This window comes from Ambystoma mexicanum, chromosome 7p (genome assembly GCF_040938575.1).
Source record: "Ambystoma mexicanum isolate Mex_15411 chromosome 7p, UKY_AmexF1_1, whole genome shotgun sequence".
Taxonomy (NCBI): domain Eukaryota; kingdom Metazoa; phylum Chordata; class Amphibia; order Caudata; family Ambystomatidae; genus Ambystoma; species Ambystoma mexicanum.
In genome coordinates, this window is record NC_090939.1 from 629,971,881 (window position 1) to 629,998,408 (window position 26,528).

At 46.0% G+C, this 26,528-nt stretch overlaps 1 protein-coding gene across 16 annotated transcripts in view; it reads left to right on the top strand.

Annotated features, from left to right (window-relative positions):
* The window catches only part of INPP4A (inositol polyphosphate-4-phosphatase type I A), a 2,396,889-nt gene that overhangs the window by 752,486 nt on the left and 1,617,875 nt on the right, over nucleotides 1–26,528 (top strand). For all 16 annotated transcript variants that reach the window (XM_069636670.1, XM_069636669.1, XM_069636663.1 and 13 more), the window contains one exon: nucleotides 1,275–1,338. The gene's annotated coding sequence lies outside the window, so the exon portion shown is untranslated. The remainder of the gene's footprint in view (nucleotides 1–1,274; nucleotides 1,339–26,528) is intronic.

Below are 26,528 nucleotides of genomic sequence, written 5' to 3' on the forward strand. Positions count from 1 at the left end.
TTCTTTGCGGCTTCCCGGTCCGTGTTCGCCTTCTCCTTTCTTTACTCCTTCACGTTTATTGTCAGACAACTGGTTACTTGGTTGAACACTCCCCCGCGGAAGACTAAAACGTTTATCTTTGTTCCACAATGTGTTTTTCATTACTCTGCACTTCTTGGTTGTCTCACTATTTATTAGATAAGTTTCCCTAAGATAGTCAATGTTCTTCTTTGTCTGAGTAGAGTATAACTATGGCACCTACACATATAGAGGGGTTGGTAAAGGAGGATCTTGGGTTGTATGGAATATGGAGGTGTGTAGGGTGTTTGGTAAGGGATGTCATACCGTGTTCTCTCGAGATGTCCTCTCTTGTCCCCAGAGGGGAAGTCTCCTCCCAGGACATGCTCCCGCTGGGTACCACCCACCGGGGGACTATTTGGTAGCGTCCCCACCACCTTGGTCTCAGGGGAAGGGGCTCCCCATCGTGGAGCAGCGATGAAATCTCGGGATTTGTCACATAGATTACTCTTTTCTCTTTTTTTTTTTGCTTTATTGTGGTGAAATTAAAGGTCTCATACCCTGTCCACTTTGATGGAGATGTGATGCAGACTGAAGATCAAGACCATTTACATGTTCAAGGGGTACGATTATTTTCTGCGTTAGACCGTGCACATCTATTTTGCCTCTATGCACTTCCCAGAAACCTTCCACTGTATATCTAGTCCTGCAATGAGTAAGCCTGCACACTTCACTTCTTAGGCTGGTGTGAAGATATGAACCACAAACCACAAGGCGTGTATGGGTTTCCTGTTCAATGCTTCGAACATTAACCTCTTCCAGTAATGTTTGCCTTTTGGCTATTCACTCGTAATGTATTTCTTCTGCAACGGTCGCCTCCTGTCTATTGCCAGCATGGCTGGACTGCTTACTTTGTGAGCCATAATACTCTGACGTAAGTGCCGTCAATTAGGAGAATTGTCTGTGCTGTGTTGCAGCTATGTTCCTCTAGGATTTACTTAAGGATGCCCTTATAGATTGAACCTGAGAGAGGATTTTGCTGTTGCACTAAGAAAATTGACATTGTGCTTCACTTTTGTTGTTGCTACTCCCGGTCAGTAACCTGGCTGGTAGTTTCCACCTGCCTTGCCACATAGCTGCCTCTGGTTATAATTTGGATTCACTTTATTGAAGTATCAATGATTAAATAAATAGGAAAATAAAGTGATGAACCATTATGTATTTTAAAAGGTATAGGCTGGATGTAAATTCATGACAATTTATTTCTCCCTTTGTAGATGCTGAATAATGAACTGAAATCATGCAAGCTTTCATTTTCACTCGAGAAGAAAGACGTCTTTCGTAAGTTTAAGTAGATTTATTTTTTGCTTCCTAACGCTTGACTATAAAGGGTAGATGTAACTTCTCAACTGCTGACTGTTCTCCCCGCCCATCGGATGATGTGCCTTTTTATTGCATGTGTATTCGTGCACATCAAAACCTTAATACAAGTGTTCTGATGGTAAATTGTACCTATTTAAAAAATATCTTCTCTTTTCGATGCGTGATTAAGTACTCCTATTAATTGCAAAGAGAGCCATGTTCGTGCCACAGAGAACAAGACAGTCTAAGGGCCTCATTACAAGTTTGGCGGTAAGGCAAAACGATGCCGGTATGGTAATACTGGCATTGTTTACCGCTCCGGTGTATTCTGACCCGGCAACCTGGTATTAGCGGCACCCTAAATAACAGCGCCACTAATAGCGGCATGGACGCGTAAACGCGCCGCTTTGGGGAGCAAATACCGGCATGCCAGTAATAGGGGGACATTCCAACCCACGCGAACATGCAAATACCGGCATCGCGAAGCCGGTAATCACAGGCTGCATGATGCCGGCCATACAGGCATCGCGCAGCACCCGCAAACAGCAATCAGGAAACAAGCCAACTGCCACAAGTGCACACAATCCCCACAGGAGGAGGCAATGGAGGCTGGGCAAATGAGCACACCCACACACCACACCCCATCCAACACCAAAATGCCACTACTAGCTGTTGCAATTATGGCGCTGGAGGACATGCCAATACTGCTACAACTACAGCAACAACACCAACTACAACAACAACTACAGCAGCAACAACAGGCAGCACAGAGGAGACGCAGGATGAGAAGGAGGGTGAAACAGGCCCAGCAAATACCACCAGCGCAGCCAGCAGTGCCTCGTAGGCAGCCACCAATCCCTCGCACCAGACCCAGCCCATTCAACCTAACCCCTGAGCAGATCCACACCCTGTACCGGTTGGACCAGGACACCATCACCACCATAGTGGACATGATATACAACGACATAGGCAGCCTCATAGAAGTACGCACTGCCATCCCCCCGCTACTAAAGTTGGTGTCCTTGCTCCACTTCCTGGCCACAGGCACCTATCAACACACAGTGGGGCAGCTGCATGGCATTTCACAACCACTTTTTTCACGCATGTTGAACCAAGTGCTGGATGCCCTCCTGAAGCATGCAAGCACCCACATATCCCTACCACGGACTGGCCAGGAGATAGCCGACACCAAAGTAGGCTTCCATGCACTGGCAGGCATGCCCAATTGTGTTTGTGCCCTGGACTGCACCCATGTTGAATTGGTAGTCCCCCATGCCATAGACGCGGTGTACCGCAATCGCAAGCAATACCACTCCATCAATGTGCAGATGGCATGTGACTCCAGCAAGATCATCACACATTGCTGCACCCGATATCCCGGATCAACACATGATGCCATGGTACTACGAAACTCCACCCTACCCCATCACATGGAGCTACATGCCGGACCACGTGCCTGGCTGCTTGGTGAGTTGCACAACTGGGCCATGGCAGTGCTCTGGGATACTGATGTGTAGGGATGCATACTCCACCTGGTTGGGAAAGGGGTGGGGGGATGCATACCCCACCTGGGTGGCATTTGTCGGTGATTGGAGAATGCATGCAGAGCTAAACACTCCATACCTGAACCTCACAAACGGAACATGACACATCACTGGCACAAATTAAACAAATAATGCATATTGATGACAACAAGTAAGAGGCACAACCAGGCCACCTTCGTGATGGCAAGCAATGCATGACTGTACAGGATGGCAACTGGGCCAATGTGGCTAGTGTGACCATGCATAGAACTAACTGCTTGAATGGGAGGCTAAACATTGTCGTACTACCACAGTACATCCGCATCAGCATGCATGATTACACCCTGCATCATCTATTGAACGCCATTCAGACTACCACACCTCATAACAGTTTAGAATGCATCTAGGTGACAATTTTGCATACGTACAGGGACATGTGCATGTCCACGCCATATTGCTGCCGCCATGACTGTGCTTCCTGAAGGTGCCAGCTCAGAGTGACACACACCTATTTGTATTTGCTTGCAGGTGACAGAGGATACCCCTTGAGGCCGTGGCAACTTACCCCAGTGCGGAACCCGCAGAGCAGCCATGAAGAGGAGTGCATTTGTGTACACACCCGCACCCGTGTTGTGATAGAGCAGACCTTTGGCCTGTTGAAGGCGCGTTTCCGCTGCCTAAGCAGGTCTGGTGGGGCACTCCTATATAGGCCTGAGAAGGTGGCAAAGATCACCATGGCCTGTGTCATGCTGCAAAACATGTGCGTCCGGAGAAATGTACCAGTGCCACCTGACATTGACATGCATGCCCCGGGTGAGGATGATGAGGATGGAGACAGAGGTGAAGTAGCCCCCCTGCTAGTACATGATGCATGGGATGGCCATGCAGTACGCCAAGCACAGATTCACAAATACTCCTGACCCACAGGGACTATGAAAGACATGTGTCAGTCAGACACTGGGCCAATGTGGACATGCACACAGGGAATATTGGGAGTTGGGCGCTGATCACAGTAACACATTAAATGGATGCACACGAAAATAACAATGTCCAGCCATGGATTTTTCTTATCACAACGTGTGTATTATTTACAACAGCAAAAATGTGCCCACTCCCCCCTTCCTAACCCCCCCAACAAACTCCCAGACCCCCCCAACAAACTCCCAAACCCCCCCAACAAACTCCAAAACCCCCCCGACAAACTCCAAAACCCCCCAACCAACACCAGTACCCCCAATAGACTCCACAAGATGCACCCCTTCACCCCCAACCTTGTGTCCCACCCCCATTGTCCGCCCACACTACTTCTGGGACCTCTTTCTTCCGGAGGCGGCATTTCAGTGTGCCTTGCACTCCTACGTGTCTGGCGCACTGGGCTGGTGGGGACAGATGAAGATGGTGTGGAGGTAGTAGGTGAGCCGCTGGCAGGTTCCACACCTCCTGCAAGCCGTGGCTGCTGCATATGGAGCAGCATTGAAGTCAGCACCTGTGTCACCGCCCCCAGGCAGTCCCTCATTAGCCAAGCCGATGCATTAACAGCGGCTGTGTTGGCTGTGATGGCCGCTGTGGTCGCCGCAATTGCTGTGGCAATACCCCGTCTGGTTTCCCCCGGTCCACTATGTACTGGCGGAGTAGGTCTAACATGGCCTCCTGTCGGGCCTGCACCGTCGACAATCGTGTCTCCAGGGTTTTGGAGGGGGCTGGAGTGGTGTGTTGTGCAGTCACGTGGACGGCATTTTCGGGACTGTACTCATCAGAGGTGGGTAGGCCACAGTCACGGAGGCAGGGATCAGCTTCACTGCAGGTGGATGACTTCAGGTGTTGGGGCGAGGGGCTGGGCACGGGGCTCGGGGTGGCCGGGCATGTCACCTCGGTTTCTCACTCAGGCTCCACACTGGCATCAAGTTCTTCCCCAGTGGAGGCGGGTGCTTCCAGGGACTCCCCTTCGACAGGTGTGGGTGTGGCCTGCTGGGTCAGTAGTGTGTCGGGCACACTAGCAGCATGTGTTGCTTGCTGTGTCCCAGCTCGCACAGGCACACTGGCAGTGGCCTGCTTGCCTCCAGCGGAGGTGGTGGTGGTGGTAGCCCTCTTCTTAGGGTGTGAGGTGGATGCCCTCGCTGTGGTCTCCTGGGTTGCTTCTTCCTCATCGGTGCTTGGGGAGTAGAAGAGATGCAGGGCATCAGTGATGGTGTGACATGGCAGAGGCATACGATGGTGCTGTTCATTATTAATTTGATCATGCATTCATGCCTTACAGATGTGTCACGCAGGGTATTCAGAGGGGATATGTTAGCATTCACTGCATGGCAGGTGGCATGCCGTTGATAGGGGGTTTGTGTGTTGGGTTACATGGGCACGGTCCTGGTATGTTGCCGTTGTGTAGGTTATGGGATTGGCACTCAGCATGGATTTCTGTGTGGCAGGGTTTGGGCCGCAATCTTGACTTGGATATGTTGATGTGGGTGTAGGGACATGCATTGCCTTGCCTAGTCTCACATCCACGTCACTAGTGCTAAGTCATGTTTTCCCCTGCAGGGATGTGCAGGGTCACTCACCTCTTTCTGTGGATGATACCGCACCCATCTCCTTCTCTCCAAATCCCTCTATTGACTCAGGATCAATAAAAGAGCTGGCAGTCTCCTCCCAGGGCATCAGCTTAGCAGGTGAATGTGGACCCCCACCTGTCTCCCTGGCTGCCCTCCTGTTGCTCGATAGGATTTTGTGCACCCTCAAGCGGAGGTCGTCCCACCTCTTGCGGCAGTCACGCACGGTGCGTGGGGTGGTCCCCACGGCCGACGCCTTCCGGGCAACCTCCTGCCAGATTTCCTTTCTCCTCATCTGGGCTTCTCGCTTCATATCATTGCTTTTCATTATGGCTGCATGTGCAGCCAGAGTGTCAGCAAGCATATTGAGCTCAGTGTCTGAAAAACGCTTCTTCCACTGCCGTGTGGTCGTCTTCCGGTTGGCCTTGGACATCCTCAGGGTTTTCCAACACAGCACGACACGAAAAGACTGGTGGTTAGGGAGGATGGCAATGGATTGTGTTTTTAAAGATGGCCGCTGGCCCATTTCCCGTTCCTGCGCGATGACGTAATTTCCGGGTCCGGTTTTGCGAACCAGGTATTAGCATGGTGGTATTACGGGGCCGGTATTTAGGGGTTGCTCTGAGGCGGTGCCGGTATTGGCGGGTCCTGTGATGCTGCTATCGGGGGGGGTTGGAGGACCTTTAGCGGCATGCCGGTATTACCATTACCGGCATGGGGGTTCGCACGTGCTCGCGCACTCGTAATCATCCGCTATTAGCGGGTTCATACGAGCACGGCCCCGCTCTTACCGGCATGCCGGTAATTAACCTGTTTTTACCGGGCTACACGTAATGAGGCCCTAAATGTTTTATATAAGGCAGTTAACACCTGTCGCCAAGAAGAGAGTGGTAGTTCATTGAAATAGAAGTTGGACCACAGAATTAGGGAGAGTTCTAGAATGAGGCAGCAGAAAGCGAGACCACCACAGACGGATAGCCAGAGAGGAATTATGCAAGAGGCACAGAGCTGTGCTGCAGGTGGTTGAAGAAAGCTGACAGAGCCTTAACAATGGTGCAGAGAAGCTGTTGGCATCCTGATTGCAGAAGGCCAATTCGCACCATGCCATACGAGATGAGGCATTCGTATTTTCATCTGGAGAAAGCAGAGTGGTCCATCCCAGTGAAGAGAAGAGCACAGCCCTCAAACCTCTTGCAGTGGAATCAAGGTCTGAGCATAGAGTAGGCAAGAGAGAAAGCCGTTTCCAAACCGCTCCACCACTTGTCACTGATGGCACAAGAATCTCTCTAACTCTCAGAGGCGGTTCAGTGTTTTTGATCGTTTTTTTGGGCCATCCTTCACTCTCGTCTTATTCAGCACCTCCTCCCTAACCTAGGCACCCTTGATCCCAGATAAGTACATACATAAGATCTACCCCTACTGTATAACTCTGACTTATACTAGGGATAAAGACCTAAAGGCAGATTGCTTTCTGTTAGGTAAGAGTTTCATTTTTATGATAAATCTTCCTGACTTGTGTCAACCCCAGAACTTTTTCTTTGACTAGGTAACTATTTTACCTTGTCCTGAGGGGAAGGGGAATCTTTTTCCCCTTTCACCTAGTCTTTTACTCTTTTAATGGGTGACCTTTTTATGTCTCTCCATAGAGTATGGTTGAATTTATAGTTTCCAACAACTTTTGGGCTTAGGCTGGGTTGCCCCTTTGGGCTCCTTTGTTAATTTAATTTTTCATGTACTTGGGTGAACTACGTTCCCAAGCAGTAAAGAGGGATTTTCATCACATTTCATATAGTGAGCCAACAAACCCCAACTTATGTGGAGTGCTGGAGGGATACAATGCATCCCCTTTCTTACTTACCTGTGACATTTTTGTTACAATTGCAAGTTTGCTTGAATGGCTGGAGGCAGTGGTTTTACCTTTATGACTTTTAGTCATTTTTACTTGCATGCTGTTAATACTGCCTCGGTAATGCACAGAAGGGACACAATTTTTCTAAAGTGGTGGCATCCTTCTTTTCTTGCCATTTCTTGCTTGCTTGTAGTTTCTGATGTCTTCCCCTGCCATTCTAGGGAGGAACAACCTCAGTGGGAGTGTTGTCTTTGGCGGGAATCCTTTTTATTCCCTGCTCCAGAGTTTGAGAAGGCAGGAAGGGAAGGAGAAGTCCAAACCTCTGCATCCCTTTGTCTTTCACCTTGCCTGAAAGAAGCCCAGTCTCCATGGAAGGGCTGGCTGTCCTGATTGGACAGCCAGACTGCCCCTTTGTGTAAAATGCAGGTAGAGATTGCAGAAGTTGTGCTGTAGTTTTGGTTAAATACTTCAAACCTGGAAGCTGCTGACAGGTCGACCACTGGAGCTGAAACTGAAGAAGAGAATGTAGAAAAGACGGCTCTAGCGATTTCCAACGACTGCAGAGCCGGCTCTGTAACCAGATCTTGCTGTTACCTTTCCTTCCAATCGACCTAGGGGTCCCGAAAATGATGACCCAGAGCCTGGTGCGATCTGCTAAACTTAAGAAGACCTGCATTTCGAGCCTTCCCACGTCATGCTGCGACCTTCCAGGGCCGCAATACCCCAATACCCTGGGACCTCAAGTCATTGTGCAATGTACGGTCTTCCGAAGTCCGAATCGAGATGAAACTTTGGTGGCTTCCTGCTGGACCTACAGAGACACAAATCGGCTCCTTGACGTCCTCTCACCAGAGTGCTGGACCAGATTAGCGACGAGAATACTACTGGCGATATTCTGTCTTCTTATGGCTCCTGAAAAATACACCAAAACCACAGAGCCACATCCAGCCACAAAGAAACTCTTGTCTGGAGCCTTCCCTGTTGACCCCTGCTGCAAAATCCCTTCCAAAGTAATGTCTTCCATCTTCATGACAAAGGAATCCATCAACAAGGTTTTTGGCTGCAGGTCCTGGAGTCTTCCTGCTGCAACTCTTCTTCTGTACTGAGGTACTGTGTTGGCTGGGGGATTTACTCACATTAAGCCTTTTGGGATTCCTGTGTAGCTCCTCAGAAGTCCCTGGACCTAACTAACTCTAAAGTGAAATACTTACTCGGGAACTCTGATTTTCCCTGCAGCTGAACCCTATCTCACCCTGCCTACAGCTGGCTCCTAGACCACTAGGGTCCCTCTTCTGCCTCTGATAACTCATGACATAGATGAGGGAAGGACTGGATATGAAAAGGATTCTGCCTTGAAAAGTATAAAAAGTGTTTAATGGTTACTTATGAAAGAGTTGGTTGGTAACTGCCCCTCTAAGAGTGAGCAGTTACAAAAGTAATTACTTTCCTTGAATTTGGTCTGCCATTCTGAATAGTATATGTAAGGTTATTTTACTCACCTGTGAATTGGTTATGCCTCTTTGCCAAAATTAATGCTGTTAACTTCACTTAACTGTTTCTTTCAGAGTATTAGTGTATAAAATTTACCAACTGGGTCTTGCTTCCCCTGACGTCATGTATAGACTGTATAGAGTGTGGGAGTTAGGAGTTGCCAAGCAGAGTTGCTGGAGAGACTGAGAGTACAAAGTAGAGCATGGTGGATTAGCGATCAGAGGGAGGGGTGGGGGTGGAGAAAAGAAGGAAAGAGTAGAGTGGAGAAGAAGGGACATTTGTGGAGACAGCAAGAGAAAGAAGTTACAGATAGGGAGAGGGTGAGGAGGAGGAGTGTGAGAGGAAAGAAGTAGGGAAGGTGCAAGAGAGCAGCCAAGAGAAAGCATAGAAAAAAGAGAGCAAGGAAGAAGCAGGCAGAGAAAAGAGGTAGAGATAATGAGACTGGCAAAGACCAGGAGGAGGCTTCTGAGAAGGGAGAGAAGTAGTAAACTCAACAGGTTAGCAATACCCAGGAACTCCTTTACAACCTGCGCTAGGAGGGTGTTCCTAAAGTGTTGGTGGCGGGGTCAGAACAAGGGCTACAGATAAGAAACAAAAAGCCTAGCCAAGACCAAATTGAGAGATGAGTTTGCTTAGCCTGAGGAGGAGAGGAATCCAGGTATCCTGATGTCCAGCTTGCCGTGCATAGCCAAATCCCTGAGCTCTGTTAGAAGACCTGAGAGTATCTCGTAGGAAAGTCCAGAAGGACTAAAGCATGATTCTGATGTCTTCAGCAGCAGCCAAGAAAGAAATGTTGGGGACACTAAGATTCCCGGAGACACTGAGTGACTATTTTGACTGCAAAGGAGATGGTCCTGATCAAAGGCAGAGGGAAGGAGTAAGGACCATTGTCCTAGAAAGAATCTGGAGGAGATCCAGAGTGCTTGTTGTATTAGTCCTAAATCCCTCCCTGTGGACTCAACTCTAAAAACGTTTTTTTTAATTTAAGTTTATGTAAGTATTTACACTTTTTACACATTTACACAAATAACGCAATAAAAGATTTTAGATGTACATATACAATTAACAACATATTAAAACCTTATATAAAAATGTTGCAATGATATGTAAAATAATTTCATGCGAGCCAACATTGTTTTTAAAATCATCATGGACAAATCTCTCAAACATTTCCATATGCACATTTTGTAAAACACTACATTCAATAAATACATGTGTCAGTTTCAATAAATAGGGCACAATATATCCCAACTCTCAGATCCCTTAACACATTTTCTTTGGCTCCCATATTTTCTCTAGTGTCAAAGTGATTTAGTTTTAACTTAACTTCAACATATAATTTCTAAGAGTCTCAGATGGATGTTTCATTTAATATGCCGAAATGACAATAATAAAATGTGATCTCACATTTGAAGTGATAAAACAGTCAATAATTCATTGCTGAAGCTCTATTCTCAATCCTGTTAAATTGAAAAAGTTTCCTTTTCACTGTCACTGGGGCACCCATAAGTTCTTCCGATGAATTAAAATTCAGAAGAACAGTAATACACTGATGTTTCGAATTAGACAAAACCTTGCAAGAAGAAACTTTAGCTTCAAGATTTAATTTAATAAATAAACTATTTGCATGTGGGACTAAATGTTTTCTAAATAGTTCCAAAGGTTTCCACTTTATTCAAGCATGCAAGGAAATTAAACCTAATTCGTGGTGCAGAACTGCTACTGGGACACCTTGCAGGATTGAAAGAGTCCTTCTGCGCAAAAGAGCCTCAGGTTTAGCCCAGTAAAGCTCAAGAATATCAAAGTTTTTGTGTGACCAATATAAACCCAATCCTGACCGTTTAATTGGACTTGAACTGTCTGTTGATCCCTTCAGCCATGACGATCCCCTAAACTTGCCACTGGATTGAGAGGCCCACCTGGGGTAACTACGACTGTCAAAGTGTAGACAACATTAAGAAACTACTTACCCTATGGAGCAGAGGGTGACTTATCTTGGAGTGGCCTACTCTGCAATCTCAGCTCACTGCAACTGGATGACACGTGCGCTGTTCATAATGTAGAAAGGGGGAATGCAATAGGCAACATTTCCTGAAAAGTCTAAAAGCACTTCTGGAGTTGTCATCACTAACTCAAGGAGGTTCAAGTTATATGTGTGCACATTTTGGCCATTCTCGCGAGAGTACTACTGTAGACAGCCCTTGTGACACAGAGAGGGAAGATCCTCTCCCCTGTCTCCATCATGACTAAGGAGGAATCTCTTTTCCTAGTTTGCACTCACTGATGGTTGAGTTATGATAGGATATGGCATTTGTAACGCGCCTATACACAAGTGTTTCATGGTGCGAATTTGTGTGGGAAATTGTGGGTCAGGGAGGGAGCTACAGCAGTAGCAGGGATTCTGCTCAGAATTGTTCTTTCACTCTCAATATGGGAAGTATCCACTTCTCACACACCTGCCAGCAGTCCAAAATGGATACATTCTCTTACAGTTTTGTGTGACGCTGTCAGGGATCCAATGCCATTTCACTCCGAGGCTGAACAGGCAATGGACGATTTGGGAGCAGTTCCAGAAGGCTTTGGTGGAATTAGCCCATTTTATCGTAACAGCAGAAAATCTTGGGGCAGAGAAAATGTTGAAGGCACTGCTCAGCCGGTATTTACCTGCCAGGGTTATATGCTGAGACTACACAATTCTGTGCATGCATTCACATCTGTCAAAAGACCTCTCCTGTCGATGTACCACAAGCTACCCCGTCCAACATACCATGGGCGATCAAAGGTCCTCACCTGAGTTTGAGATATGCTTGTTGGGATTGGAGGTATCTCTAAGGTAGACCTTGACACGTTTTTGAGGAGCGTTTGTGATCCATGGTGAAAGATCATATGGGCACCCTTAGACATCAGACAGAGCTGTAGATGAACAAATATAAATTAACGGAAGGACATGCAGAGGGCAGATCAAGGCTTAAAAACATTAGGTTGCCAAGGCTATATTGAGTTGTGTTGGATGAGCTGGGTCGAAGATGATGGGAGCTAGGACTATGTTGGGAAACACATCTGGCAAAGAAGCCCACAGAAAGAGCGTGGGCAGTGAATTTGTGCATAGAAATAAAGCCTACAGAATTTCCAGACTGAAACAGTTTCAGTACAGTGATCTCTGCAGGCACTATCTTAACCCCTTAGTTATGCATAAACTGGACCCTCAAAGTTCCCATGCATGTCCGACATGTGGTTTGGCTGGTTTGGGGCTTTTCCACAAGGCATGGAGTACCAGACTCCTGTAGATCTAGCAGAAGGTTTATGGCTCTATTAAAACACAGCTGGCTGGGGACCCCTATCACTAAGTGTTCCTACTAGATTTAATCTGAAGGAAGAATGATTGCAGAAACTTCCATTAGCCATTGTTGGCTGTTGTCAATGGTGCAGGCTCATGGGAGTCATAGTACATAACAAGTGGATAGCTATGGTTCTCAGACCGCTGTCCTAAATTTACATGTGAATGGACCCAGGGAAAGCGGTTCATGAGCTGGAAGTCTGTAATGGAGGACTGACATGATCTAACAACGTGTAGAAGAATGGCATTGTACTATAATGTCCACAGACACTTTACCAACATAGGGCCTGATTCATGGAACGTTTTGTGCCATTGTAAAACACTTCCATGAATCAGGCCCCTAGTGTAGTGGAGCAGAGACAGGCCCTGGAGAAGACCTTGGCAAGAGCTTGGCATCAATTCCTTTCCAACTCTGTGTGGATGCACTGCTACAGACTGTGCTATTGAGGCAGAAGTGCATTCAAAGAATTAAGCACTGGACACTCCAGCAAGAGAATACATTAGCACCCTGATGAGTGGTGCCAGCCAATCAGGTGGCAAGGAACGCGGACTTCAACCACCGGTGATGAAAGTCCACATTCCATGCCGCCTCCCCCGCTGCCATCTTCTCACCGCCCTCCGTCCCTTTTTTTTCTCCAGCCGACAACTCCCTACATTTACGTTGCTGCATCCGCTCCTTCCCCTTTGCTCCCACAGGCCCCCATGGAGAGGGAAGAGGGGCTCTGTACGGAGCCCCGCCTCCCTTTCCATGGCGGCCATCTTCACAAAGGATTTTCCTTCGTACACCAGGATGCCTCACGCGTCCCTTTGAAAGAAGGATAATCCTTTTTCTTTTTCAGCACCCCGGGTTACTGCTTTGGTAGCCCGGGGTGCTAATGGCATTAAGCCCCTTTTCCAAGTGCTGGAACAGAGGATAACGGCCCAGAGCCCTCGTTAATGGCCGTTGCTTGACACGTTACCCCGTTCCAGCCCTTGAATGGGGGCTTAACGCCACAATAGTTCTCAGGGTTCTCCATACATCGACGATTGTCATTGAATGAAGAGTGTCAAAAAGGCACCAGTTTAGAACTTGCTGAAATCCAGAGACTTCCGGTAATAGACAGTTTATATCTAAAATTACCTTAATAGACAAATCCAGACAAAGCCTTGCAAGCAAGGTGGCACTAGAAAGAACTTTGGAACTACTAACACCCTATAAAATTGGACAAATAATACAACGTTTATATTTTTCAAAATTTACTGTGGACGTGCATCATCATCAGTGGTCATAAACGTTTCTGTATCCTCTCTCCCCTCAAAATCCTGTAGAAGTACTCCTTGATACCTAGCAGACATTCCGGTTTGGAACAATCGAACCTCTTGGATCTCAAAGTTTTGACTGCCTTCTGATTCATCTTTTGATTTGTTTGTTTATTTTTAAAAGGTAACATTTTATTGTTTTTAGGACAATATTAACAGGGTCTGGCTAACCGCCAGAGAATTATAACTACCATATCATCATCATTACATAGTCCATTTAATCCCCTGCCCCTTGCACCTCGCCTGCAAGGAGTATTCCATAGGTATCCGGTCATTGCATCGACAACCAAAGCATCGACAGCCATACCATCTAAAAAAAAAAGCACCTAATGTATTTTTTTAGATGCTAAAAGGTTTAGTTTAACAAAAATGGGTTTTAAAGGTTAAGAAAAGAGGGGTTAGGGGGTGGACCCCCCATTAAAAAAGAATTGATGCATTAGATGCTTTTTTTAGATGGTATGGCATTAGATGCTTTGGCTGTCGAGGGAATGACTATAAACCATTCCATAAGCAGATATACAATTCAATAGACAGGGTGATGCGGGTAGCGTATATATGTTTGTAAACTTGAGTAATTATTTAGGACATGTCTATAAGGTTCAGAGCTCCCAATTCTCTTGGACACGAGAGAGCATTGAGGTCTTTTTGCATATAGTCGAAAAAAGGGGACCACACTGGTAGAAAAGGCAGCTGGGAGTTTCTAATATTTGCCGTAAAATTTGGCATTCCCAGGATAGACCAAACCTTGTCCATCCATAAACCGGGTCACTCGGTATATCAACCTTAAGTATATTCTTTAACGTAGATCTCACCTCCAGACAATAGTCTTGAATCATTGGGCATCCCCACAATAGGTGCAGCAATGTGCCTTCCCCCTTGCAACACCTCAAGCAGAATTTTGAGCTGCCTGGTTGATTGTGATGCAAGCGAGACAGGGTTTTGTACCACCGGGTCGATATTTTAGCCTGGGTTTTGACTAATCGAGAGCATAGTGTAGTCATCGCCCCCCTGTAAATTGTCTCCCAGTCCTCCATAGTCAATATACCCCAGCTCTTATTCCCAACCCTCGCAGTAGGATCTACGGTCAGGGGTGGACAGTGAGTTAATGCATTTATAGAGTTGAGAGATAAGTCCCTTGGATTATATCACCATCTGAAACACCAGTTCTATCTGTGCCAGCTGCCTAGTTGTCACAGCCACATTAAACGGGTGGATGACCCAGTGTCCAGCCTGTAGGTATTTATATCGGTCTACCTTTTCAAGCCCCAAGGAAGCCTTGCCGTCCTCAAAACTGTGGACCTTTCAATTAAAAAAGTCTCTGATCTTCCCCACCCCCTTTTCCATCCACTGGGGGAAACCCTCATCCAGGTACCCCGGAGTGAAATCCACATTAGGAATCGGGGGTGAACGGGGAAGGAAAAGTGGTAGGCCCCATCATCTTACTTACGCTGTCCCACGTCTCTAACAGGGTTAACATATAAGCTCTGCTCTCAGGACTGGCGTGGTACCTATGATTGGGTCCAACGATGGCGTCCCGCTACAGACTTATCCATAGTGACCAAATCTTATGCGAGTCTCTTTGGACCCAGTCAATGATTTGCCCAATCAGCGAGGCCCTCTAATAATCTCATAGTCTGGGGAACGCCGGGCCCCCTTTGTTCTTAGCAGAATATACCATACGTTTGTTGACTCTAGGAAAACTTCTCTTCCACAAGAATTGCACTAGGGTAGAGTCCCATGGTCCAGGGTTTGCTTGGGTATCTGGTATGGGGATTGCCTGGAAGAAATACAAAAATCTGGGTAAAGAATTAATCTTTATGACTGCTATTTTACCGAACCAGGATAAGTGGATAACAACCCATCGGTCCAGGTCCTGTTTAATATCTCTCATTAGCGCTGGGTAATTAGCCCCCAAAGAGTTCCCCTGTTTTGGCTGCGATGTTACTCTGAGGTACTTCACCGAATTGGAAGCCTGTGAATACGAAAAGGATTGCTCCAACCTTGTCTTCAAACGTGGGGGGAAATTTAGACCTAATATCTCCAATTTGGAGGTGTTAATTTTGAATCCAGATATCAAGTTGTAGTTATGGATTTCATTTACCTTCCCTTATAGGGAGGTCAAGGGGTCTGTGACAGACAGAATTACATCATCCGCGAAGAGGCTGGTTTTATGCTGGACACTGCTGAATTGAATTCCCTTTATGCAGTCATTTGCCCGGATCCTTGCTCCAAAAGTTTCCGTTGCCATCGCAAATAGTAGCGTTGATTTATTTATTTTGACTTTGAATGGGGCAAAATTGCATGATGATCTGTTTCGAAGCACCCTTTATAGTATTACTAGCCTTTAGAACAGTTCAGCGGTATGTCATATTAATGAGGATTAGATGGAAGGGATGGGTTTACAAGGCCAAGTTTGCTTATTTACTGTGGTATCTGAAACCTGCATTGGTAGATTGGATTTCAAATATTGCGAGTGATGCTTTTGCTGCAGCATAATGAGTTACAAGAGTCAAAGGTCTTTTGGAGTATACAGATTACAATAAATCATACACAGGGAAATATAGGTACAGGTCAGGTAACCTTTTGTTAACAGTTAATGCGAATTGTGACCATAGGACAAGAGTGCTATTAGTTGTAGGTTAGTGCTTGAGAGTGATAAGTGAAAGTTAGAAAGGGAGTGAGAATGGCTAGTTATTTCGTGTGTGATGATTTCTACATTTCAGGCCAAAGAGTCAATTTGGTGGCGTAATGAGTTTGGTGTTGAAAGTGACCTCTAGGTTCTTCACCACTATCATTGGGAGACTACATTTATTCCGGGTGGGTTATCGATGTTGGCCTGTCATTTTATGTGAGGCAAGTTCATCATCAAACCATTTGTGGCGTTTTTCTGTTTCTTTGGCACAGTAATGTCCAGTGGCTTAGTGATTTCTACATTCAGATTTTCTGAGAAAGGTGCATAGGTTGTTCACACCATTATTTTGCTCCTTAGGATAACATTTATTTCAAACGTTTCCTTTATTCATTTGGTGTTTTTGATTGTTTTTGGTTAGTGTGGATGAATAGGGATGTCCCACTCCATAAGTAGGTGGTGGTAGACAAGTAGGCTTGTTTATCCAGGGATTTGAGACATGGGCTCAAAGGGCTCTTATACTCACCAGCAATTATGTCTGTTCTTACGGAATCGAAGGGGTTGGGTCTTGACAGGCTTTAGACCACATTAACAGTCATTAAGATGTTATTGTTGATTTATGGTGTCAATTAAAGTTTTATGGTGTCAATTAAAGTTTTATAGTTATCAGTGATCCATGTTTCTGTGATTCTCAGTAGGTCCACAATTAACTCTTCTCTCTCATGGGCAGACAGCGTTTTTGGTGTCCAATTTACCGTGAACTTTGCCTAATTTTTTAGATGTAGCTTCTGGCGTCTTGGGTAAGGGGGGTATGTGTGGGTTTGTCAGGGTTTGGAACATCAAACAAATGTTAATTGGGTATGGTGTGTTTAGCTACCCTGGTTCTTTGGGGAGGGGGGGTTTAATCATTAGTGACATTCCTAACGTTATATCCTTGCCTCCTAGGTGTTGAGGTCCTTTGGATTTTCCTGGATTGTTAGTTAGTTGGTTTCTCAAGTTGGTAGGAGCTAGGGTTCTTTGTCCATTGTGAACAAGATGGCAATCATACTATCCTTGATTAATCTGGTGAGTTTAAGTAGTCTCTTATCAGGTGCTACTAGGATTTGAGTTTTTACCCTCGAAAAGAATAGTTCCATTATTGTACATGTTTTGGGTCATCTTATCTTATTGGGAAGGGGAGGTTATCATACTCCATTGTTAATGGGAACTTCAGATTTTGCATTGGAAATGTTTTTAAGGTTATCTGCCAGAGGTGTAGGTGGTTAGCAAAAAGGAAAATGAAAATGCACCATTTTTATTTTGTATGGGCCTATTATCATTCAATGTAAGGGGTGGCATGGTTGTAATTTCTCATCACTTTTTAGAGGTGACAGGTGGGAAAGTTAATGTAATTACACTTCTTAAGAGTGTTGGGTTGATTCTTTCCCCATATTTCCCTATAGTTAGTAATTAGTTCGAGGGTATGGGTCTGAATGACATGTTTTTAAGTGTCCAAGCTCAACACAGGGCCCTGGGGGTCAGATGTTTTTTCTTTCCTTTTTTGCTGCACAGGTCGAATCCAAGGCCCTTTGGGTCAGATGCAGTTTTTAGATGCCGTGGCAATATACAGGGCACTAGGGGCCCAATACAATTTTTAGATACACCGAGTAACCTAAATGGCCCTAAGAGTAAGATTAGATTTTTACATGACCAAACAGGAGCAATTGCATTTTTAATGCACTCAAAAATACAGGTACTTAGGTTGCCTACATTAGGGGCATGCATTCATAAGGCAACTCATCTATCTAGTGGTTAGAAAGAACTAAATAATACACTTTAAAGATTTTAACTTAAAGTGCAGTTTGCTGTAGCTGTGTTTATTGAAGAATACAGAGGGCCCGATTGCTTAGTAGGCCTAACACAAAACCTCCCCTTGTTTGTGCAGCCCCTCTGCCCCTTAGCAACCTCTACCTTGCGCCGGACAAACTACAAGATGCGTACCGCTGTGGGGTAAGGAAAATGGGACATTGTTTTCAGACTTGTTCTCACTGAGGCGAGCGACTGCAATCTTGGCTGCAATTAACACCATACGATCGTGCTTGTTTTTCCTGGACTGCCATTACCATCATGCTGCACTTTGTGCGTTTTTAACTTGACATTTCATTTAATTCTTGCTTTGTACTGCCTAATTTCAACATGTGGCAAGGCCTTCAAAGAAGGCAGTTCCTTGTTCTGTGTGCTATTGTTTGGCCATTGCTTCCTGTTTCTTCTGTGCCAGCTCCCACCCCCCTCTCCCACTGGTTGCCTTCTGTTAGGCAAAAACCTGTGCAGTTCCCTCTGGGACCACTGCAAAAGATTTAGGACTACAGGTGTTTGGCAGTAAACCCACTTGGTAGCAGTCTGTACCACACAGATTCACTTGGTAGCTGTGGCTGAGCAGTCAGACTTCCCTCAAGAAGAGTTAGGCAGTATACAGAGTATTCACAATAGGTCAAGAGAACACAGTAGAACAAGTAAACACTGACCAGGGCTTGGTGTAAAAGAGATATAATTATTTATTTAAAACCACATCTAGAAAAACACACAGGCACTAATAGTAAACAATTCAAAAACACGGTCACTAAAAGATATACACTCCCTTAAAAGAATATTAGACAAGTCTTAAGTAAAGCCCCACTTATTTTCAGACAGCGGTGAGCGCTTAACGTAGATGGCACTCTAATAGTTTGTTTTAAAAATGGAGAGAAGAGCAGAGAAAAAGCTGAAACAGATCCCAACACTTTTATCAGAACATAACAAGAGAGGAAGGCAAAGTAAAACCGTGAAGTTCGAGTTCAAGAGGCCGGATCCACTTTCAGAGGATCCAAACGAAATGTGTCCAAGGTCACACGGTTGCAGTGCGCAAAAGTCTTGCAAAGGTTCAAAAAGGAGTTGGACCAAAGAAAGGGACCAGTTAGAGGGTCAAGGCGGCCAGCCCAGTCCAGAAGGTTAAGGGGTTATTATTACCTTGTAGCAATCTTTAGAAAGGGAGGCCTGGCGGACACGGTACCTTAAAGTGGTGAGAACGCTCCAGCGGGGGCAGTTGTTCCTGGCAGCGGATGCAAGTCGGTGCTTCGTCCGGGGGAAGAGAGGATCTCGTTGTAGAGGAAGACAGGAGTCCGTTGTACTGCCAGGGAAGAAACCAGCCGCAGAGTTTCTCAGGTACAAGGAGCGGTCCGGTGATTCGCGGTTCAGTGGTGAGTGGCTATCCGGCTGCCGGGGTGCTTGGCACGGGCAGTTCGACCACAAACCGGGCTGGGGTGCGAAGAAAGAAAGGAGAACTGGTTGTGCCCACCAGTCAGGGGAAGAATCCTCTCCAGCCGGGAGATCTTCTCTGTCGTCAGGAAGTGGTGAGTCGGTTCTGCAGGGCTCCACCGGTGGTGTCGTCGTGGTAGGTCAGCTCAGCTTCTCCCTCGTCGGATTCTCAGGTCCTGTGGCGACTTCTGAAGTTCCAGTCCCCAAAGCCCTGCTTTTATGCAAGAAACCCCCATTCACTCAGCCTAGCTGTCACTCAAACATGCTAAGTGGTGAGCCGGCCAGCTCAGCACTTGGGCCAATCACACAAGAGTGCGACTTGAGTTACCAAGGTAACTCAGTCCAGGGTGCCTAAACCCCCTCCCACACCCCCTGTGGTACCCAGACAGAGTGGCACCACTTTTGGAGGCTTCTGTGGAGAAGCCCGCCAAAAAGTGGAACAAAGGGCTCGACTTGGGTTGGTGTCACAGAAGAGAACACATTTTAGAATCGAGTCTTGGCAAAAAATACCAACTGTAGAATTAATATTAATTAAATAAAACGGCGGTATGTTCGAGGCTATGAGAATTAAATAATTAAAGTTGGTAGCCTCGTACAATGGGAAAATCCCATAGGAAAATATTTGCGGTCGAATATAAAAAGTAGTTTCCACTGCCACCAGCCAAAACTCGATCAGGGGGGCGGAGACGTGCCCCCTCGACTAACAGACCCCGGGGCAATCGAATTGCCCCGACCAGTACGTCCACAATATGATGGTTTGTAGTGGTTTCTGTTAATAATTTGGGACTAGTAAAGCCAATGGTGACTTTACATGCCCTGGGAGACAGTAGTCAGTCCCAGGGTCTGGAGTCTATGGTGGGGTGTCACTATGACACCCCTGTGTTACTGCATGGAGGGTGCTGTGTAACACACATAGGAAAAACACATGAGACCCTATGGAGTAAAGGACCCCATAGCCCATAAAACACATTACCAGTCAAAGGAATACCATAAATCATGTCCAAGAGTGGGAGGAAAAGAGTCTCACTCTTGGCAGGAGAAAAAACAAACTCCAGAAATCCAGCAAAGCTGCTGGGGGACTCACTAGGTTAGGAAATTCAGCCTAAAGAGAGAATTCTCCCTAACAGTTATAGACCGTGAAGAAGTGGCAAGGTTACTAAAGTATATTGTGAACTATTGTGGAATCATCCTCCCAAATCATCATTTTTGATGCAAGTATATTGTGAATGGTTGTGGGACCCTCCTGACAAAAGTATTATTGTTGAAACAGATGAAATATGGACGTATAAATAATAATGGGATCTCACACAGGTTACAAGGTGAAACAGCTATCAGTTTTATACCGAACATAACTTTTATTTCGAGTGGATTGTGTCCTCCAACGTATACCTCATCTTAGATGTATTCCATCCAGCTTTAGCTGCTTCAGAAAAAAAATTGCAGCAGAGGGCGCCGTGCGTCGATGTCATTGAGTCGATGGTCCCTCGAAGGCCTCCGTCGAGGGTGACATCACCGGGTGTATAAGTAGCACGCGCAGCGCTTGTTGAACTCAGTTCCGTTTTTCCGCAGTATACGTTGCTTCGGAGATTCGGCACGTCTCGAGCTCTGTGAAAGAATAACTAAATATAACAAATATGTCTTCGTCATCGACGCCGACCACGACCCTAGATCGGGTTTCAAGAAGTGCAAATCGTGCTGTTCAAAAATGTCTATCACAGACCCGCACCGAGAGTGTTTGTGGTGCCTCGGAGAAGGCCATGACATGGAGGCCTGTACGAAGTGTCAGGCGATGACGGGAAAGGCCTTGCAAAAGAGGAAGGGAAAACTACAGGTAGGTCGTAAATCCGACCGTAAAGCCTTTAGCGTTGAGTCGAGGTCCCGTCAGGAGAAGTCTCCACAACGCGAAAGGCATCGGTCCCGGTTCCGAAGCGATTCCCATCGCTCGTCATCTTCGACAAAAAAATCGAAGAAACGACGCCACAGGTCCCCCTCGTCCTCGGACGAATCCCCAAAAAGGATGAAATGTCCCACTAAACATTCGTTATCCGAAGAATGGGAAGCATTCAGGGTCAAAATGATGGAGGTGTTCGAGAAAGCGAAGCCTCGGTCTGCGCCTTCTTCGGAAGCCGGCCAGGAGCGTCATCGCTCCGACACTCGCGCGCCCTCGCGCCCGGGTGATCAAAAGAGGAAGGATAGAGAACCTTCTAGGACGCCGAGCGAGAAAAGCTGCTCGAGTCGAGTCGATCGCTCGAGGTCACTGACGCCATCCGAGACCGAACACACCTCAAAGGGCAAGTCTTTGAAGAGCGCCTCAACGCCGTCGACGACGGGTATTAGGTCGATGCCATTGATGCCTTTGTCGACGTCGACCCCGAATTCCTCGCGCCAAAGGCTCAAGTTCGGCCAAGTCAGCCAGAAAAAGGGAAAGAGAAAGCTACAAGACCTCTAATACCTTCAGGACCCATTCATACTCCTCCTTCACCTCTCCCAGAAAAGGTTTTCAAACCTCTTCCTAGGAAGGAATTCTTCAAGTCCCTGACCTCAATTTTTGAGGAACAGGAGAAATCTGATGAGGAGAATGTACCCTTTGGGCTGGAATATGGCACCCCAAATGTCCCAGAATGTCTGATTTCAGAAGAAAGCAGGATGAGGGATTTGGTTGAATCACTACACAATGCAAGTGGCATTGATAAATCTCCTGAAAATGACTTTGGTAGGCCAGCACCAGGAGAACATGCCAGTCCATCATACCGTCAGCTAATGACAAAGGTGCCAGACCTCCAGCCCTATTCATCCAAGATGATCTGACAGACATATTGGATCATGGTCCTACTGAAGACCCAATGCTACCCTTTCACGTAGCCTTGCAAAATAGGGTGGCCAAAAATTGGGAGACTCCGGATTCTATACCGCCAGTGAATAAATCCCTCACTTCAAAATGCTGCCATGCCAGTAGCGACCCCGCGTATCTATCTAAACATCCCACGCCCGAGAGTTTGGTCTTACAGGCAGCCACAGCTTCTAACAAACTGACGTACCCTTCTATCCCTCCGGACAGGGACGAATAAGTGTGTGGATGGCTCGGCACGGAAGGTATTTTCAGCTGGGTGTATGGTGTTAAAATCAGCCAACTCCACATGTGCCTTGGCAAAGTTTTCGTACACTCTGTGGGAGTGCATTGCAATGGCGGCAGAGCACATACCAGAAGGGGACGAAAGGGAAGGATTCCTAGCCATCGTTAGAGATGGGAAGGAGGCCATGCAGGAACCCCTTGAACCTGGATTGGACACTGTTGATAGTGTGAGCAGGTCCATGGGCACTAGCACAGTAATGTGTAGATTTGCGTGGTTACGGAAGTCGGGTTTCGCACCAGACTTACAGAAAGAACCACCTTCTGAACATGTCCTTTGACGTGTCTCACATTTTTGGCAGCAAGGCTAACGAGAGCCTTGAGAGGTTGCAGACCTCAAAAGCAGCTGCCAAGTCTTTGGGAGCTGCTATTAGGCAACCTCAGCCTTTTAGTCTGCCAGGTCAATCTTGGAGGGGACGATCCTATCGTTACTACTCCTCCTATGGAACGGTGAGAGGAATGGCCAGTCAAAGGGGCCAGAGAAAGGCCACTCACGGTGGACGAACAAAACGTGCAAAACCAGCTGCAGCTACAGCCTCTTTGCCATCAGCGGCTGCAGCAACCGCCACAAAACTACTTTGAGGATTTGCATCACAAGACACCTGTAGGAGGCAGGCTGTCACAGCATCTGCAAGAATGGTGAGCCATTACTTCAGATGTTTGGGCTCTAAAAATAATAGCCCAAGGTTACTGCCTTCCCTTTTTAACGCAACCTCAAAAGAATCCACCAAGGAGACACCCTTTGATGTTTTCAGACCCGCTCCTACAGCAGGAAGTTCTAACCCTGCTGGAGAAAGGTGCTATAGAACCAGCGGAGAGGAACAGGGATGGTACTCCCCGTATTTATTGATCCCCAAAAAGGACGGAGGACTGAGACCCATCTTGGACTTAAGAAGCTGGAACAAGTTCCTCAGGAAGGACACGTTCAAGATGGTTACCCTTTCTCAGATCCTTCAGGCCCTTCAACTTCAGGATTGGTTGGTGTCATTGGACCACCAAGATGCTTATTTTCATGTGCCAATTCATCTCAAGCACAGAAAATACCTGAGGTTCATAGTTGCGACTCACACTATCAGTTTCGAGTCCTGCCATTTGGATTGACCTCCGCCCGAGGGTCTTCACCAAACTGATGGGAGTAGTGGCAGCGCACCTCAGGAGAGGGGGGATTCACATCCACCCCTACATAGACGATTGGTTGATCAGAGCACGTTCTGCCGAACAGGCACTGGATCACCTGGATGTCACCTGCCACTTCCTCCACAGACTGGGCTTCTCCCTCAATTTCAAGAAGTCACAAATGACACCTTCTCAACAGCTCCAAAATATAGGAGCTGTATTAGACACATCCCTGGGAAAGAGCTTGCCTCCCAGGTCGAGGGCTCAAGACATTCTTCAGATGGTTAACAAATTCCAAAATGCCCAAAATCTTCAGGCCTACGACTTCTTAAGGTTACTCGGCCTCATGGCATCCTGCATCTTCCTGGTGCCGGAGCACGTCTGAGGATGAAATCCCTTCAGTGGGCTCTAAAGACTCAATGGTCCCCGTTCTCAGGTCGAATGACGGATCTTCTCCAGATTCCGAACAAGTTTCGACAAGATCTTCAGTGGTGGACTACGTTCAGAGAATATCCTGAAAGGAGAACTTTTTTGGCAACCACGGGCAGAGATCACAGTAGTGACGGACGCCTCACTCCTGGGTTGGGGAGCTCATGCCAATGATCTGGCAATCCGTGGTCGTTGGTCTGCATCGGAGTCCAAACTACACATCAACCTTTTAGAGCTGAGAGTAATCAGGCTAGCGCTGAAGGCTTTCCTGCCATCTGTCGGGAAATAATTTCCTGATAATGACGGACAACATAGTGGCCATGCATTTTTCTAAAAAATTTTATTTGATGTGGATATTAAAATCATCCTTTCAAATATATAAAACATAATATGATAATACAATTCACAACCAAACATTTAACAATGTTTCAATACATGGATTAACCAAAGCATTTGTTTAAGAACAATTATACAAAATCAAATAAATAAACAAGCATCACATTACCCAGAATCAAGATCATTGGATTTGGGAAAAATGGAATCAAGAAAACAAATGATTGCCACACGCATGGCCAAGTTCGGGAAGTTGTTAATGCTTGACCAAATGTCATTCATAGACATAAAGATGTATTTGGTCAAGTCACATTTTTTGAAGTGTTTCGATCTTTGATGAGCCAGCACCGGCAATATAAGATGCAATGTTCTAAGGTTTCCCTTTGAGATTTATTTAAGCAAAAACGACAAAAGTTTAAATGTTTTGAAATGAGCTTTCGTCTGGCCAATATTTGTGTTGTGGGCCAGAGATTTAGGTGAAACCTTAGAAATTGGTGACGTATATACGTACTTGGGCATCTTATCAGGTAAGATTCAGTTACATTCAAGGCCTTTATGCCGAAAACACAGGCATCAAAATCCCTATACTTTTGACATAAGATGCGATTTTGGATACATTCATAATGGAACCACTTTTGCTTTGCTCGAACTGGGTTTATCAATAAGAGATCAAGTGTAATGCTTGCGTCTGCCATTGAATTTAAAACAATGTTGCACCAAGTTTTAGTGAATGCATGATCCTGTGCTAATAGATGCTGCACCAATACAGTCAGCAAGCCTCCAGAGGTCAGACCAAGTATAGATTTTCTAAATAAAGCACACATCCTCCATTTAATCTGTGATTCTAGTGATATAATTCCTAGTTCATGTCGAATCAACGGGAGCGGGAGTGCTCATGGGCAATTGCAATAATTGTTTCCAAAAACTTGCTTCTATGGTTTGCCACCATTGGGTTTTTTTTGGAAGCATAGTATCAAGGCCATAGGTTACCGAGGGAATTACCTTCTGTTGGTAGAAAAGTAGGACGTGTTTCAGCGTGAATTTCCCAAATTTCTTTTTCAAAATTTTGGCCTGTGAAATGAGCATGCAGAGTTTGGATAATATCTCAACTTCCTGATCGTGGGTGGAAGAGGAGGCCTGTATATGTACCCCCAGATATTTGTAGAGATCCACTTGAATTAATAATTCATTATGCAAATGCCAAACACACTGTTTTACTTTAGTTTTGCAGCATGGTTTGCAAATCATAATTTGAGTTTTTTGAGTATTGATGGTGAGATTATTAGTATTTATGTATGTGGACAAGGTATTCAAAAGTTTTTGAAGTCCCGAGGGAGTCTGAGAGATAAGAATTAAATCATCAGCATATGCAAGATAGCTTGTTACATGAGTGCCAAGTTTCGGAGAATCACTCATGGTAGCTCGTAGGCAGACACCAACATCAAATATAAAGAAATTGAAAATAGAGGAGGCTAAAATACAGCCTTGCTTGAGGCCTCGGGCTGTTTTGATAAAAGATGATAGTGCACCGGCCATAGAGAGACGAACTTGAATGGTGGTATGAGTATGAAGGAGCATGATTGAAGACAGAAGAGAAGTAGGGCATTTATGGAACATTAATTTACGAAAAAGAATGGACCGATCAATCGAGTCGAATGCAGCTTTAAAATCATTATAAGCCAAGTACAGAACTTGATTTTTGTCTGCATACTTAGATCTCAACATGTTTACTGTTATAAGATTTGGGTATGTGCCAAGCCCAGCAACAAAACCCGTCTGTAAGGGATCTCTCAAATTGTTCAGTTTGGTCCAGAGATTGAAGTCCCTTAGGATGATCCTCGCAAAAATTTTGGCTGGAGCGTCTAATGGCGTTATGGGCCTGTAACTAGTCGGTAAGGAGCGATCACCCTTTTTGTAAATCGAGACTATTATCGAGTGGGTCCAACTGGCAGGCAAGCACTGAGTCTCATTGATGGTGGTGAAGATCTTACTTAAAATGGCTGCCCAAAGATTTGGATGTTCTTTGAGCATACAATTGGACAGTCCATCTGGACCACAAGCACCAGAATTACTCACCTTGTTAATATAGAATTTAATATCATCCATATCAAAGAATAGATGAAAGGGTTTCAGGAGATCGAGGCCTATTGTAGATGGATTAGACAAGGGGCTAGCATAAAGGAACGAAAAATGGTCTGTCCACTTCCGCTCTGACAC